Here is an 18,015-nt window from a genome sequence, read left to right on the forward strand (position 1 = left end):
CATAATCATCAGGTCGATCAGGTTATGCAGCCTCCACCAGGAGGTTCTTACCCAAGGTTGAAGCAGTAGTGAGCCAGTGATAAGGGGTCTTAAAAGGCCCGGAAAACCAGATAACGGAAAGTTTTATTAGGTCTGGGTTCGGGTCTGGTAAACTCTGAATTAGTGCATCTCGTGAATTTGATTATGAGCTATAGGTGCACTCTGAGTATTAGAGTAATAAATAGTGAGGGGGGAGTTAAAAATTGGTCGACATGTTTCTGCCTCAATTGCCTTAATTAGGACTTACGGGCATTCATCAGGACCGTTAGGTGAGTAACGTGAAAAAGGGGGTATAAATAATGTGCTCTCAAAACAAGTGATAAGAATTAGGGATGTTAACCCGTTTCTCTGTAATTGAGGTCTCAATGTACCTGTAAGAAAATAAACACAATTGTTTTTCAACATACAAGGGAGGGAGTACATAGGGACACACACCAAGCAGAAATCTGCTTCACACGTCTATCTGTTGATAGACTTCATAACAACTAAAAAATGGCAATACTTCATGAACCGGCAGGTATATATGGCAATGTCAACTCTCTCTTCAACACTCCAAACTCATGCAGAGGGCTATAGCATGCTTAGAGAATGGTGATGCATGAATGTATTATCAATATATTTGTAGGTGTAGAGTAATTCTTAAGGTTGTTTGATCCTTTCAAAATATGGTGATTGTGCACACTCGTTGGTTCTTCTCATGTTGTGCATAGTGATCAGCACACATATATACACCTTCCCTTATTCTAATGAGGAGGTCTTTCTAGCGCTATAATATGGTGCCTAATCACACGTGTTTTTTAACAAGTTGACCCTGACAGACCGTAGTCTGTTCTAAACACATTTGGGAATTTGTTGTTACCTCGCGTGTCTGACTAACGCACTCCAGTCGGATGGCTGAGCTTCAGGAGGACTAAAGAGAGAGAAAGCTTGAATTAAGACTCAGCGTTGCAAGATACTTGCGGTTTCCAGCATTCTCGTTTCTCCGGTCTCGCTACCTATTGCGTCTGGTTCTGGCGTCCTCTGTGTACGCGCTGCTCTCGCCAACCCGGAAACAGGCAATTCTGTTTCCGGGTGGGTATTAAGGGCGGTGGTTACGTTGGGAAAGGATCTCATTGGTCCTTCTATGTGTTGCTATGGGAATCTAAGAAGTTTACTACTACCTTCTTAGTGAATTAATTCCCCGTGTAAAAAATTTTAATGGTATGATGTTGTTATACGGCCAGGACAGTGAGGCCATGGCTGGTAGCTCTTTGGATAATCATTTAGTGACATCATTACAATGTTTGGGCTGTAGTTTGTCACGGCGTATAGAGCAATGTTGATTCTCGATGTTGACGATTGTCGTATCTTGTACACGCATTATAGGTACAACGGAGACATAGTTTGATGATTCGGTGTTTACTCAGATGTTTAGGCTGGGACACATCGATGTTGTGTAATGTCGAGGAACAGCGTTCAGTAGGTTGTTGGTGGGGGACAGGGTTCGGGACAGTATTCATTTATTTCTCAGTGGGATATAGAATGTTCAGACTGAATACTGTGACTTCATCTTCTTGTAAGGCTGAGCGAGGGGATGTTATCATTCAGCCCTTCACTGTCAGTTCTGAGCCTATGTACCCACCTTTGCTTGTTCTCAAAGAGGATCTTCTCGGCATTTCTGTCTCTATTGGGTAAAGTCTCTAGGATGACCCAATGTAGGTCTTGTATTGTATGGCCCTTTTCTAGATAGTGATTGGCCCTTTTCGTGGTACTCTTTCTGCATTTTACGTTGCTCCGATGTTCATAAAGTCCTTGTTTAGCTTTTCTGCATGTCATGCCGACATATCGAAGGTTGCAGGGGCAAGTGATCATATAGACCACATGGCTAGTGTTACATTTTGTGTGGCTTCTCAGGGTCCATTTGAAATTGGCAATAATTGGAGTTATTTTGTAGGTTTTGTAAGGCTACACACAGAGCATGAGCCACATGGATAGTGTCCTGTCACTTGGGGGGTGCCCCATAGATTCATGTGCTCTCTGGCTATTCTTGGGGCAGGTCTTGTGTGGACTAGAATATCTTTTAGATTCCGACTCCTCTTGTTTGCAAACCTCGGTTTCGGCCATTAGAGGTTACCTGATGTCAATAATCGCCAGTTCTTATTTATGATCTTTTTGACGCTGTTGGTCACTGGGCTATATGTAGTTACACACGTTAGGACTTCCTCAGAGGGTGTTTTTGGTATACTCTCGAGGAGTGCCTCTCTGTTCTGGTTTCTTGCGCGTTTTTTGCATTTGTTAATAACCTTTCTTGGGTAATCCCGGGCTTCCAATTTCCTGCAGAGGTCGTTAGCCTGTGATTTGTACTCAGTAGTATTGCTGCAATTTTGCCGTAGTCTGAGGAACTGGCTGTATGGTAAATTCTCCCTCAGTGGACAGGGATGGAAGCTCTTGTAGGAGAGAAGGCTATTCTTAGCAGTTGTTTTGAAAAAGGTTCGAGTCTGGAGAGTGTCAGCCTCAGCATAGATGGTTAGGTCTAGAAAGTTAATGCTCTTCTGGTCCGCACAGTAAGTGAATTTCAAGCATTCATCTCTCTGGTTGAGCCAGGTGTGAAATTCTAATAGACTGCTTCGATCTCCTTGCCATATAACGAAAATGTTATCAATATACCGTTTCCAGAACAGTATATGATGATGATAAGGATTGTTATCCTCGTTTAGGACGGAGTCGGAGGAGGGATCATCCACAAGAACACCATCAGGGGCTCCACGAACACCGACGACACCCTCACCACCGCCGAACACCTGCACTTCAAGATCCACACTGACCCCAAAACCACCCTCAGAGGCACCCTCATCTACAGACCACCCGGCCCACACCCCCAATTCTCCATCGCCGACTTCATCAGCACGCATGCACTGACCTCCACCAACTACATCCTGCTCAGCGACCTGAACTTCCATCTGGAAAACAACAACAACAGCAACTCCTCCACCCTGGTCGACAACCTCGCCAGCCTCGGACTGAAACAGATCGTCACAACCCCGACCCACATTGCCGGCCACACGCTCAATGCCATCTTCTCCTCCAGCCCACACGTCACCTACAGCCACGCCTCCTGATCTCACCTGGACCGACCACCACTGCGTCCACTTCAACTTCCAGAAACCCGTCATCCACCACCGCACCCCACAGTTCCCTCTCCGACGCTGGGGCAAAATCACCAAAGAACTACTGGAAGCACACCTCGCACTCGACCCACCGACTAGCCCCACCGACCCAGAGGAAGGAGCCCGCTCCCTCAGACTCTGGATGGAAAACTGCACCAACACCATAGCACCAGTGCGAAAACCCGCCGACAGAGACACCAGCCAGAGAGCCAGCTGGTTCACCCCCGAAGCTCCTAGCCTCCAAACACACCTGCCGGAAACTCAAAAACATCTGGCTTAGCGATAGAACGCCCACCAACCGCGCAGCCCACAAAATCACCAACATCCACAACAGCTTCAACTCTTGGAGGAACCCAACGGACCCCACTACGATTAACTCACCCAACCCCACCGACCACGACCTTCTGACAACATGGACCAACGTGAGCACCGAAGACATAATCAAGACCATGAGCACCATCCACTCAGGCTCCCCATTGGACCCTCTCCCCCACCCCATCGCCAACAAAGTTAACAGCCTCATCGCACCCTACCTGTGCAACATCATCAACCTCTCCTTCGAAACCGCCACCTTTCCTGAGAGCTGGAAGCACGCCGAGATCAATGCCCTACTAAAAAAGCCCACGGCGGACCCGAGCGACCTCAAAAACTTCCGGCCCATCTCCCTGCTTCCGTTCCCAGCAAAAGTCATCGAAAAGACCGTCAACACCCAGCTCACCCGCTACCTAGAAGACAACGGCATCCTGAACCCCTCCCAGTCTGGCTTCCGCAGCAACCACAGCACAGAGACCGCCCTCATAGCCACCACAGACAACATCAGAATCCTACTCGACAACGGCGAGGCAGCAGCCCTCATCCTCTTGGACCTCTCCGCTGCCTTCGACACCGTCTGCCACCAAACACTTCGCACAAGCCTCTACGACGCAGGGATCTGAAAAAAGGCCCTTGACTGGACCACCTCCTTCCTCACCGACAGAACCCAGAGAGTCCGCCTCCCCCCGTTCCAATCCAGAACCACCAAAACCATCTGCGGCATCCCGCAGGGATCCTCCCTCAGCCCAACGCTGTTCAACGTCTGCATGGCTCCCCTCGCGCGCATCGCCAGACTACACGACCTCAACATAATCTCCTACGCCGACGACACCCAGCGTATGCTCTCCCTCACCAAGGACCCCCTCACCGCCAAATCCAACCTGCACCTGGGTATGAAGGCCATCGCCGACTGGATGGAGGCAAGCTGGCTCAAGCTGAACACTGATAAAACAGGGATCCTCATCCTCGGGCCCAACCCCCCGGCGTGGGACGACTCCTGGTGGCCTCAATCCCTGGGAACCCCCCCGGCACCAACCAACCATGCACGCAACCTGGGGGTCATCCTTGACTCCAAGCTCAGCATGACCAACCAAGTCAACGCAGTCTCCTCGTCATGCTTCCACACCCTCCGTATGCTCTGCAAGATCTACAGATGGATCCCAACTAACACGCGGAAAACAGTCACCCACACCCTCATCAGCAGCCGACTCGACTACGGAAACGCCCTCTACGCCGCGGCCCCATCCAAACTCATCAGCAGACTCCAAAGAATCCAGAACACCTCCGCACGCCTGGTCCTAGATGTCCCACGCAGAGACCACATCACACCGCACCTGAGAGACCTGCACTGGCTCCCGGTCGACAAAAGAATCACTTTCAAACTCATGATCCACGCACACAAAGCACTCCACAAGACCGGCCCAGCCTACCTCAACATCAGACTCTCCCAACAGGAGGCTCCGCTCCGCCGACCTATCTCTGGCCGCCGTCCTGCGCATCCACAGAGCCACCTCCGGGGGCAGATCCTTCTCCCACCGCAGCCGCTGTCACCTGGAACGCTCTCCCCTACACCTACGACAGACTACAGACCTCCCGGCGTTCAGAAGACTACTCAAGACCTGGCTCTTTGACCACTAGCTGAAGTGCCCCCCCTCCCCCAGCGCCTTGAGACCCTAACGGGTGAGTAGCGCGATTGATTGATTGAAGGTCCAGTCCACTTATAGATTGCTCTTCCCTAGAGTATGTTGAGCCTGCACCATTATATCTTTGCCCAAACAAAATCTCCAAAATTCTTAGGCCATCTCAGCAAACCCTCTTGAACGAGGACCCCCCAAGTTGTTGACATATCACACTACTGACACATTGTTCATCTTCAACAGCACACAATATTTCACCTGTCACTTCACAATACTCCTCACTGCGAAGGAACCTGTAAGGAGCTCCAGACCATTGATATGCATCTTCTTCTCTGCCTTCGATCACTGTCCCCCTTTCGCCACTGAACCACATCTTGCTCCCCAACAATATAAGCATGCATCTGATTTGATTACCACTTCTGGAACCTCCCTGAAATTTGCCCTTCCATTACATGTATCCATGTTCTTCAGCCGCCATTCCAGCTCCTCCATTGTGTCTTGATTTATTTTCACTTTCTGGGAACACTTTGCCCCTACCAGTAAATGATAACCCTTCAACCTTTGTAGGGCCCTGCAATGCAGGGGTGCCAGATATATTGCCTGAATTGATGCCGACAGCAGACCCAGTAACCTCGCTAACTGATGCAAAGTGATCTAATCCAAATATCTCACTCTTTTCACCTTGCAAATTCTCTTCACCTTCTCCATAGGTAATCTAAACACACCTTCCAAGGTCTGTATATGGAAACCTAAAAACGTCATCTCCTGTGCCAGTACCAAGCAAGACTTGTCCCTGTTCACTACAAATCCTAAATCCTCCAGGATAAGCACAGTCACTTCTTTCTGCTCCAATGCCAACGTCCTCTCTTCTGTCATAATCAACACATTGTCCAGATACACAATCAAACGAACTCCCCTTGATCACAACCATGCCACCACTGGTCTCATGACCTTTGTGAAACACCATAGCGCTGTCAGCCCAATCGGTAGACTCTTGAAACTCCAACGGTGCCCATTCCACCTGAACTGAAGGAAATCCCTGTGTTCTACACACATAGGAATCATCAAATAAGAATGCATCTGGTCAAAATCTCTTCAACCAGGCTCCTTTTCTCAACAGATTTCTTAACAAGTATATCCCTTCCATCTTGAAGTGATTGTGACACACCCAGTTGTTTAGTACCCTCAGATTGATTACAGACCTTATCCCTGTATCCTTCTTCTCGACTAAGAATATATTGCTCGCAAATCACCCTGGAATCTCCACTGCCTTCTCTATTGAGCTCTTTTCCAACAGCGCCTCTACCTCCTGAGTTACCAACTCCACCTTATCTCTGGAAAACCTCATTAGCTTTGGATACTTCCCCCGATGTGGGACCCGCACAAAATCTATGTGATAAGCTTGTACTGTCTACAACACCCATAGGTCTTGCGTAATTTCTCTCCACCTTGTAACAAACCGAGATAGTATGCCACCCAGCTTACATAGGTACATAAAGGACCTTTGCTTAAACTCACTGCTGTACCTCTTCCTCTTCTTTCACTTCGTAATCCATGTGAACTCACCTTTTGTCTCTGTAGATAAAATACACACTGCTCTGATATAAACCCATAAGCATAAACCCTTCCACATATCCTTCTGGACATTCTGCAAGGAATTAAATGTGCCCACATGTCTAGACATATCCCTGACTAATTCCTTGCTGAACAACATTCCATTGATCTCCACACCAAACTCTTTACCCGCAAGCTTGGGATCGATATTATTCAAAATACTCTTATGTGTTTCCATGCACAAGGAAGCATTCATATTCCCCAGATGGCAAATTGCCCTCTGGACCAATTGACGTAAATCTGTCACATTCTCCCCAGTGTTATTCGCTTGCGCCTCGTCGCACAAGTCAAACACCTTGTATTTGTATTTGTAGAGCACAACATTCATCCCTAAAGACATCACAGCATTAGGATAGGCAAGAATCTGTTTAGGTGGAGTTTATAACATGAGACATAAACCATCGGGTCTTGAACAATAGCCCATAGACATCAGTATTTGGGTCCTGAGAAAAAACAAGTTTTCAGCTTATTTCTGAACCTCATGTGTTCATCAATGAGGCGAAGCTCCAACGGGTGTTTGTTCTAGTGAGTAGCCGCCAAATAGGAAAAGAAGTGACACCCCCCCTCGGACTCTTTTTATGCATAAGGTTTTAGCTAGAGCGTGATTGCATGACCTAAGGTCTTGCGAGGGGACATAGAATTCCAGTTTGCCCTGCAGGATTCTATGTCCAAGTTTATATAAAGCTCTATGCGCATAGCATAGTAGTTTAAACTTGTCTCTTTGTCTCTTGGGCAACCAGTGAATCTCTTTCAAGCAAACTGAAGGCAAACCATACTTGTTACGAAACTATTTGGGTGCTGCATTCTGAATGACTTGCAGACGAGAGAACAAGTAGTCAGCCATGCCAACATAAAGCGCATTCCCATAATCCAGATTACTGTTCCGTAAGGCCTGAGCGATGTTTTTTCTCCAGTTCAGAGGGATCCACATAAATCGTCTCATTAGTATGTTAGCACGGCCAAACATTTACCACATAATACTTGGACTTGATCTTGCATGTTGCAGGTAAGGGAGCCAAGGATATCCAGGAGCATATTCTGACACTCTTTTAATACTTTGTCCAACTCTTTTCTGGGGTCACGACTGGATTTATTGAGAAAGCTCTGCATTTTTGGATGAAATTCTGGGGTATGTGCCACTTTTGACTCTAGTGTCAACTTTAGACACCCTTTACACAGACATGGACAGACACACTTATTTTGGTATCTCCATGCGTATCCAATATGTAATATACTGAGCTGGAGAACACTGTGGAGATAGCGGCTGCTGTACCAGCAGAGGATCAAACATTTTCTCCCCCAACGGGTACATAACATCATTCATTTCTAACTTTATCCTCTTATGATCCTTTCTCTTCTTACTACACTTCTCATCTTCCTCTTCAGTTTCACTCCACATCTTCACTTGTGAAAGAACCCTCACAGGCCACCACATTATGACTCTTTCCATGTGCCTCCATAGCACTTTCTTTAGCCTTTATAGCTTCATCCAAATCTGAAGTCTTATGCCCAGACCCTTTACTCTCCTTATGCATCTCTGAATGCTTTCTCTTGAGTTCTCTTTTTTCCTACAACATTCGAGCCACTAGTCCCTGACTCAACCTCCTCTACAGAGCAATATCTCTCGTCTTATACATTCTTACTTGCACCTTTTACCTCAATGTGCTTTTCAGCACAACTGTCAATCCTTTTATCTATTATTTCCACCAAATCCCTAAACATCTTTTCCATGCACTCCCTAACTTTGTCATTCAAAATTTCCTCCCCTACGGTATTCATATTTTCATTCTTCTATTTTCCTTCCTCAGTTTATAAAATGAAATCATTCCTCTCACAGAAATCCTCAAGACACTCTTTCCCTCACAACTGATCAGAATGACAGTTTCTTATCACAATCACCTCAAAAACGTGATCATTTTATCCCAAAATATGTTTGCCAACATCCTAATGCCCCCGTATGCACATCTTCCCAATCTCTTAAAATGGCTGCCGCACGCACACGGGTATGGTGATTCCCAAGGGTCAACATTTTAATCCCAAGTGCAAGCTGCCCAGTAGAAATGATGGTCCTTGCGTTCAAACCCCTATGCTTTTTGAAATCCCAATTTACCTCTGTATCCAAAATCAACCTCTCTGCTTAAGAAATCCTCATAAACATGACCCTCTTCTCAAATGGTCGCTTCTACAAATGACCTGAACTGCCTCAGAATCGCCCTGATCCCTGACTAGATTCCCACAACCTGTCTATAATTCAAAATTTGCTAACATTCGTGACAAGAATTTTCAATTCTATTAAGGACTAGTAGGCGAGGATTATGCTTATACTCAATTTCTTTACTGACATACAGCAGCCAATCACAGAACAGTAAAGAAAAACAAAAACTACGTTACCCATGAACCCAGGGTAACCATAGAGTACACCAATGGTATATAAACAGTCTCAGAGGTAACCACTTCCTCTTTCTTTGTCCAAAATCCATTAGGAATAACAACTTAAACATCATAAATCCAAGAAGAACATCATCCAGAAGGACCAAAATCCGAACGAGGAGGCGGAGGAGCTTCCCAAAGCCACAGGAACAAAAGCAGGCCAACGAGGAGAAGAAACTCGCAGCACACCTTCCACAAGGACGGAGCCGGAGGAGCATCACTTGGGATCAGAGCCTGAAAAGAGATACAAAGCCGTAATACACATTCCGTGTAATCATGAGCAAATAAAGGGTGGGTAGAGAAAAAACAAGGTAATCATCACATTACAGTTGGAATAAGATCCATGAATCATTGCACAGTAACAATATATGGTATAGTACATGCATATACAATGGGTGGGATAATCCTCGCCTCCTAGTCCTTAATAGAATTGAAAATTCTTGTCAGGAATGTTAGCAAATTTTGAATTCTATTTCAGGACAGGAGGCTCCGATTATGCTTGTTCAAAGCTCCTCCACCACAACAGAAGCAACAGTAGGAACAGGCTTGAAGTAAAAGGTCTTAAACACAGAATCTGAGGACCAGTCAGCAGCTTTCATAATGTCACATAAAGTGACACCCAACGAAAAAGCCTTAGAGGCCATGGCTCCCCGAGCCGAGTGAGCACCAAACACAGAAACATCAATGCCCGCTTCCCCCATGAGCCACCGTACCCAACGAGCCAATGTGGCCGGAGTAACGGGGCGAAAGGGCTTTTGTAAGGCAATCAACAATTGACCTTGCATATCAGATCGATGAAGAGAAGTACTCACCTCATAATCTTTAAGACATTGGACCACACAAAGGTTAGGTCGAGCCGGAAAAAAAGGGTAAGAGATGACCTCAGTGTTAGTTTTAGTGCGTCTGGAAAGGCGAAAGGAAACACCCTCAGGCGTGAAGCTACCACCCGCAAGACCCAAAGCGCGGACGTCTGATATTCGTTTGCAGGAAAGCAAACACAACAACATAGTAAGCTTGGCCGAAAGTTGTTTACGAGTCAATAAAGAATTAACCGGCCAAGCTTCCAGAAAACGTAAGACAACCGAAACGTCCCATAAGGAAACATATTTAGGACGAGGAGGAGTAGCCATACGAATACCTTTTAGAATCTTAGCCACAAGTGGATGTTCACCAACAGGTTTCCCATCTACATGAAGATGACCCGCCGAAATGGCGGAACGGAAATTGTTGACTGTGCAGTAGGCCAAACCCGAAGAAGAGGAGAGAGAAGCCAAAAAATTAACTATCAAAGAGATATCAGCCGATGTGGGATCAACTTGCCGTTGAGCACACCAATCACTCCAACGCTTCCAGGAGCTTCTGTAACGCTTGTGAGTGTTTGGGGCCCAGGCATTGCTGAGAAATCTGGTAGCGTCTGCAGAAAGGCCTGGCACCGCCCAACGTTCCCCGAAATCCGCCACGCCAGGAGAAGGAGTGATCCGGACTGAACCAGGGGATGCGGATTCTGCAGTGGATCTAGAAGGAGATTCTCCTTCTGAGGAAGAAGAAATGGCAGGTCGCATGCCATCTCTAGAAGAACAGGGAACCACGGCTGAGCCCGCCAAAGAGGGGCAATCAGAATTAATTCCGCCCGAAAGCGCGTCACATAGGCCAGAACTCTTGGGAGCATCATGAATGGGGGAAACGCATAACAGAGGGACGACGGCCACGGCTGGAGGAAAGCATCGGTGGCCAGAGCTTCTGGGTCCGATCTCCAACTGAAAAACTGGGGAAGTTGGGTGTTGAGACGGGACGCAAAGAGGTCGATCAGACACGGGCCCCAACTGCGAAGAAGTTGGCGAAACACCCGAGGATGGAGTCTCCAGTCGCTGAAGTCCTTCAGATACCTGGAGTTCCAGTCCGCCACAAGATTGCGAGAACCGGGAAGGTATTCCGCAATAACTGTGATCTTGTGCTGAAGGCAATAGTGCCAGAATTCCTTGGCAATCTCTGCCAACAATCTCGATCGAGTCCCCCCCAGCTTGTTGATGTAACGTACTGCTGAGACATTGTCCATCCGGAGAAGGATGCAGCAGTGGGACTGAAGAGGCGACAGGCATTTGATCGCAAACGACCCCGCCAGCAACTCCAAACAATTGATGTGGAGTGAAAGTTCCTGCGGAGACCACCGTCCCCCCATCGAGATTGGACCGCAACGAGCTCCCCAGCCCCAACGACTGGCATCCGATTCGATCACAATCTCCGGAGAGGAGCCGAAAAGAGCCCTGCCGTTCCAGGCCTCCATGTGGTCCAACCACCATTGCATTTCCAATTTGGCCTCCTCCGAGAGAGGAATCAGATCGGAATATCGCAGGCCCCGCTGAAGATGTTGAATCTTCAGACGCTGAAGGGCCCGATAATGCAGCGGAGCTGGAAATATCACTTGCAGGGAAGACGCCAAGAGACCGACAACTCGTGCTAACAACCTCAATGACACAGTCGGACTCGAGATAATGGAATTCAATTCCCGCTTGATATACCGAATCTTCTGTTGGGGAAGCAGAAGTTGACACGTGAGGGAGTTGACTCTGAACCCCAAGAAGTCGATCACTTGAGTAGGATGAAGCACGGATTTGGGAACATTCACCAGAAAACCGAGGGACTGAAGAAGGTCTATGGTCCAGTCTAGATGAGTCATTAGTTTGACCGGACAATCCGCCAGTAGGAGGATGTCGTCCAAATAAATGATCAAGCGAACTCCGCGACTGCGGAGAGATTCCACCACAGGACGTAACAGTTTCGTGAAGCACCACGGTGCTGACGAAAGGCCGAAGGGCAGAACCTGATACTGATACCAAGTCCCCAGCCACTGAAACTGCAGAAAGCGGCGATGGGGACGGAAGATCGGGACAGAGAGATAAGCATCTTTGAGGTCCAGATGAACCATCCAATCCCGTTCCCTCAAGAGATCTCGCAACAGATGGATGCCCTCCATCTTGAAGTGCCGATAAACTACTCCCGCATTGAAATCCTTCAGATTGAGGACCAACCTCGATCCCCCTCCCTTCTTCTCCACCAGGAAGATCGAACTGGCAAACCCCTGAGGATGGCGTACCGTCGGTACAATGGCCCCCTTCAATACCAGAGACTTGAGTTCCTCTGTGATGAACTCCTGACTTTGCCTTGAGAAGTGAAGGGGGAAGGGAGGACGAGACTGGTGGAAGGGATGATAGAATTCGATTTTGAATCCCTGAACCGTTTCCAGCACCCAAGCATAGCCGGAGATTGCGCGCCAATTGGCTAGAAAATGGCGAATCCTGCCCCCCAGAACAACTCTGCATGCAGGAAGAAGTCTCACCTGAAGTGGTGGAATCCTGATATCCGCCGGAGTTGCCGCTTGGTCTTCCTTTTTTGTACTGACCACGTCCTTTCCTGGAAGGGTAGAAGTTAGACCGCTGGGCATAACCGGAATCCTGCTGGCCTCCCCTATGGGACTGGTACCCACGTTGATTGGGTTGGTATTGACCACGGCCGGACGAGCGTCCCCTGTTTCGTCCGGCCCTGTTGAAAACCGGACGCATGGCCCGTTTTAAGGATGCCTGTGCCTTGTCAATACTGCTAAAAGTACTGACAAAATGCGTGAGTTCTTTTAAGAAAGGCTGGCCGAAAAGAAGACCCTGAGCTGCAGCCCCTGCCTCAGAAGAAGAAAGTTCAGATAACTTCGGGTCCAACTTCAGCAGAATTGAACGCCGACGTTCACTTGAGAGGGCACAGTTGGCGTTCCCTAAAAAGCAGATGGCATGCTGCGCCCATTCAATGAGCTCATCAGGATCAACCGTGGAGGAAGCTTCCTTGGCTCGGAAACCCAGATCCAACATTTTAGTGAGAGGACCTAAGAGGTCTAAGACCTTATCCTGGCAAGCCCGCCAGGAACGGTCTAGATCCTTCTTGGGGTCCTTAGAACATTTCTTCATATATGTCATCATTGTAGGGTCGACCTCAGGCGTGTCCGCCAGGTTATCCGCTAAATCGGGCCGCGGACACTCTGAGCGAAGACGCGCACGCACGTCCTTATCAAAAGGATGGCGGATATATTGTTGAACATACTCCGCCACAGCAGGGGAGGGGAGCCAGGCAGAAGAATTAGGGTGTACAATATCCTCAGGTTCAAAAGTCAAGACAGGAGGTTGAGAGGAGGCGTCAACAAAATGTTCTTTACATTTACGCTTTTTGGGGGGAGGAGGCAAAACCTCCGAGGAGGAGGAGGAGGAAGCATCATGGTCATCACTCTCAACAATTACAGGGACAGTCTTCAACTTGGAGGAGGACAATGACCGTGCCAGCCTTCGAAAATCAGAAGAATGGGGATTACCAGGGGATGAGGACTTCTTGGAAGGCACCCAACCTTGCTTTTGCGCATACTGCGTCAAATGGCGCTTCAGGGGTGTAATGGCGCGAACCATCGCCTTGTTCATGGAATGTTGAACCCCTTTGCCCAGTGCCTCAACAAGGTCCTGCTCAAAAAATTCGGACCCTTCCTCCTCATAGTCACCTTCCTCCTCATAATATTAGGAATCACTCATGGCACACAGAGAACGTGTGAATACAGCCCACCAGGTGACTAGAAATCTGGTATGTCAGTGACACAGTCCGAGGGAGTGAAAAAAAAAAACCTCACAGCCAGCAAGTACAAGCAGAAAAACTGCGTAGAAACAACAATTAGAGCGTGGAGGGGGGCTTGCTGACAAAAAACACAATCACTCTAGGCAAAGCCTATGCTATAAATCAACCGGGACTTTCTCCACAAGCTCCGGTGTCAAAAGGGGGCAGCCGAAAGGCAGTGGGCGTTTTCGTCAACAGACGAGGTCAGGAGCCGGCGCTGGAATGTTTACAAACGCAGCAGCGCGAGGAAAACTCAGCGTGACAAAGGTCGCGCATGCGCAGTAAGCCGGCTTGCCAGACAGCCACGGAACCGCTCGCGCTAAACGCGCGCGAGTCAGGACCTCCCCAAACTCCCTCCACAAAGGAAAACGGGACAGCGGCAGCAAGTGCCCGACCCAGGGAGGTGACACACGCTCCCCACCACGCGCGCCGGTCGAAGAAGCAAACGACCCGAACGGCAGCAAGAGCGCGAGAGAAGCGCCGAGTAAGCAGCACACAGCGCATGCAAAGCGGTAATAACAACAGCAAAATACAAGTCAAATAACAATAGAATATCAAATATGCACTTAACTGGCTGCGGAGCAGCAAAGAAAGAGGAAGTGGTTACCTCTGAGACTGTTTATATACCATTGGTGTACTCTATGGTTACCCTGGGTTCATGGGTAACGTAGTTTTTGTTTTTCTTTACTGTTCTGTGATTGGCTGCTGTATGTCAGTAAAGAAATTGAGTATAAGCATAATCGGAGCCTCCTGTCCTGAAATAGAATTTATGAACCAAAAACCATACAAGGCCCACTCAAAACTGGCAATCTCCCCCTTACCATCACGAATAAAACTCTTTCCTTATCCATCACAAACATCCTTCCCAAAAAAATGCCTTCCAAATCATACACTGACACCACACGCATATGTTATAACTTATGCTTCCAAATAACAACCAAACTTCATCTCTCGTACACTGAATTAAGCAAATATCAAAATGTACTTATCTGTGTATTAGCAACAACAGGAGAGGAAACATGGTTCTGCGTTCAGTTATTACATGCATGTTCTAAGGATTCATTTTATTGCTCTAATTCTGTGTTGTTGTTGCTGTGAATGAGGCAATAGAAGTGATGATGTATAACATTGGCCTCCAGGCCTCGCGATAAAATAATATTTTCTCGCTGATGGTAAGCCACCGAAATGAGCTATTGTTTTGTAGACTATTGTACTATTTTATTTTACCACTAGAGGGCAGGCTTGATACAGGAACAAACGTTTTTGACAAAGAACCTGTGCTGTCTACAAAATCCCATTAACGCTGATTTTAGGCAATGTGCACCGAGCGATATCTGCAAGACAGAAGCTGTCATATTTCCCTTCTATAGATATATCAGAAAATCATTTCAGCCAAAGTAGAAAGTTTTTTTTTTAATTAAAGCGCCACCACATTATTAGGAAGAGCGGTGCAGAGCTGTATCCGGCTATGCGTTTTTCCATTCTTTATAAATTCCTGTAGTTGATATGATTAAAAACAGAGTTTAAGTTGAAAGGGTCTCGCAAATAAATATCTTGAGCTCGTTAGTGAATGCTGGCAGAAACATTGGTGGTTTTGCGGACTTAAATAAAATAGAATTCCGAAAAAAGAATGTGTTAACTGCGTACTTCGGCATCGATTCCCCTGGCTGCGACATGAAGTCCCCAGAGAATTTTACGCGTTGCAGCCGATACCAAAGGGTCTGACGTGTTGAAAAATACAATGTGATAACCTGCAAAACTACCACTGCTCATCTTTAATTTTTGTTTTGTTTTTTAGTTTGAAATAATTCAACAGAAAATGCACTAACCTATTGCAATGGTAAAACAACGTCTTCTCTGTATGAGAGACTTCAGAACATAAGAATGCAGGGCATCAGAAGATGGCCTTGGACTGGTGATTTCACAGCGATGAATGGGAAATGAAATTAATTAACCATCTTGGTTTACTTTTTACAGCACGATGAAGTAATTTGTCCGCAGTTGCGGGTATGTATCTGAACCTGGATTTGAACCCACGTCTGCAGGTTTCAAGGTTCTGTTTGTGAAAGAGTCTGCGTTCCCTCTTTGTAAACCGCGATGTTTCGATCACATTGGGCCATGTACAGCCAGCCTCGTACCATACATAGTTAAACTGGGTGAATGGGTGATGGGGACGGTGGCCAAGCAGTCGTGATTTTCGGTTTCCTATTACAGCATTGTTGCCAGCCAATAGGGCACGTGAGGAGGGCTTGTGAGTAGCTGGAAGGTGGGATCAGGGGTATCAGGAAGGAGAGGGGACGAGAATCTGAAAAGTAAATGCCATTTTGGAAGCCCTTTGATTCTAGCCAATCAGTGAGGTGTTGAAACCTTAAAATCAATAAGGTAAACAGTGCAGTGAAGTTCAAAGGGATTTATTGAACGCAGCTGCCTGGAGGCCAGATGCCGAAGCTTCTGTGCTCCCAAGCAACATTTGGGTTAGTTTTTTTTTTTATAGGATTTCATACATCTTACACAAGATGAACACGAAATCAGGGGTTTATCGGCGTTGTCATAATACTTCATTTTTTATCCTATCCTGTATCAACTAATAGCATATGACCATTTATGTGTACATGTTTATGCAATTTTAAACAAGCAAATCAGCAGTTTGTCACATGAACGCAGACTTTCCTCTTTTCTCAAAGCTTCGCGGTTAATTAGGGGTATATTCATGAGCCCCTTGCGCCGCCAGAGCGTCAGTTTTTGTGACGCTCTTTCGACACAAACATTGAATTCACATCGATGAGGCTTTGCGTGGCTTTGAATGGTCTCATAGATATGGAGTAAGGCAAGACAGCGCAAAATCGCTCCGTTGCGTTACTCTGCACTCAGGATGCTTTCCATGGGTTTTATCAGGCAACACTCATGATTTGTGATGCTTCTACAGATTTACAAAACCATGTGAACATGCCTCCTGAGGTGAGGCGCAAAGAGGAGAAGTAACTTTTTTCTCCTCGGTTTTTCCACTTTCTATACGTGCTGCATTCGGAAGCACACATAAAGAGGAAAACACCTCTCAAGATTGTTTTTGTGCAGGAAGGTGCCCCTTCCTGCATAAAAAACAATCCTGCCAACACAGGCACCCTCGCACCATGGTGGTGCAAGTGTGTCTGCTTTGTCGCTAGGCTGCAGAAACGGCGCTAGCGCAGGGTGAAAGGACAGGAATGCACCATACTTAATAAATACAGTGCCTTCCGGCCCTTCACTTTGTCATAGGGCAGCACAGCAAGGTGACTTGCGGCGCTACCTTACGCCAAATCCCGTTAAATAGGGGCCTGAATCTGCAGGGCAGGTCAGCTGACCTTTAGACGTTCTGCAAGGCCATATTGAATGTTGGTCATAAGGTAGGACTGTTATGCCAAACAGGAACAACTGGTAACTATGAACTGGAGTGCAGGGCTGTGAGCATATTACCTACTTTTCCCTATATAAATATAAAAATACAGTGAAGAATGTCAAGTAAATTTTTATTGCTTGCCCACTTTACCCTTCTCCCACTTAAAAAAAGGCACCCTATCAAATATATTAGCACTCTTCCTGTCTGTAACAGCTGCACTTGGAACTATTAGTATTTCTCTTTCTCCCCCAACTCACAACTCAAAACATATATTTTGACATTGTAGGACAGATTTGCAAATTTTTCGTGCAACACACTGGAAACATTTGTTGTGTTGAGTTACACAAGGGGGAAACAGCAACCAGCCCCATACATTAGTATTGCCTGCTGCTCCTGTCTTCCATAGCGCTGGAGCTCTTAGGGGCTGCTTTGGGTCATACACCACCTCACAGGGGTCAGAATGTGTTGTCTAGCACAGGATTTGTACTGGAAGCATACATTTTCTGTGCAAATTGCTACATATTGATAAACATAGAAGTATCCCATGCATTCGATGTGTACTGTGAATTTCAGCACACATACAATGCACACGTTTTTTTGAGAAATGAAAAAAATTCTTCTTATAGCATCATCTTCAAGGAGGGGTTAGTTATTGATATAAAGCTTGGTCTGGCTTTCTTAGTAAATAGGGCTTTGCTTCAAAAACTATTGGTGCACACACTATAATACCCCAGTAATGACCCTTTAGCACAAAGCGGTGAAAAACAATGTAAAGGGCTTTTGGGTTAAAAAAATGGCCGACATCTTTCCATCACAAAAT

This window comes from Lissotriton vulgaris, chromosome 3_2, assembly GCF_964263255.1.
Source record: "Lissotriton vulgaris chromosome 3_2, aLisVul1.2, whole genome shotgun sequence".
Classification (NCBI taxonomy): domain Eukaryota; kingdom Metazoa; phylum Chordata; class Amphibia; order Caudata; family Salamandridae; genus Lissotriton; species Lissotriton vulgaris.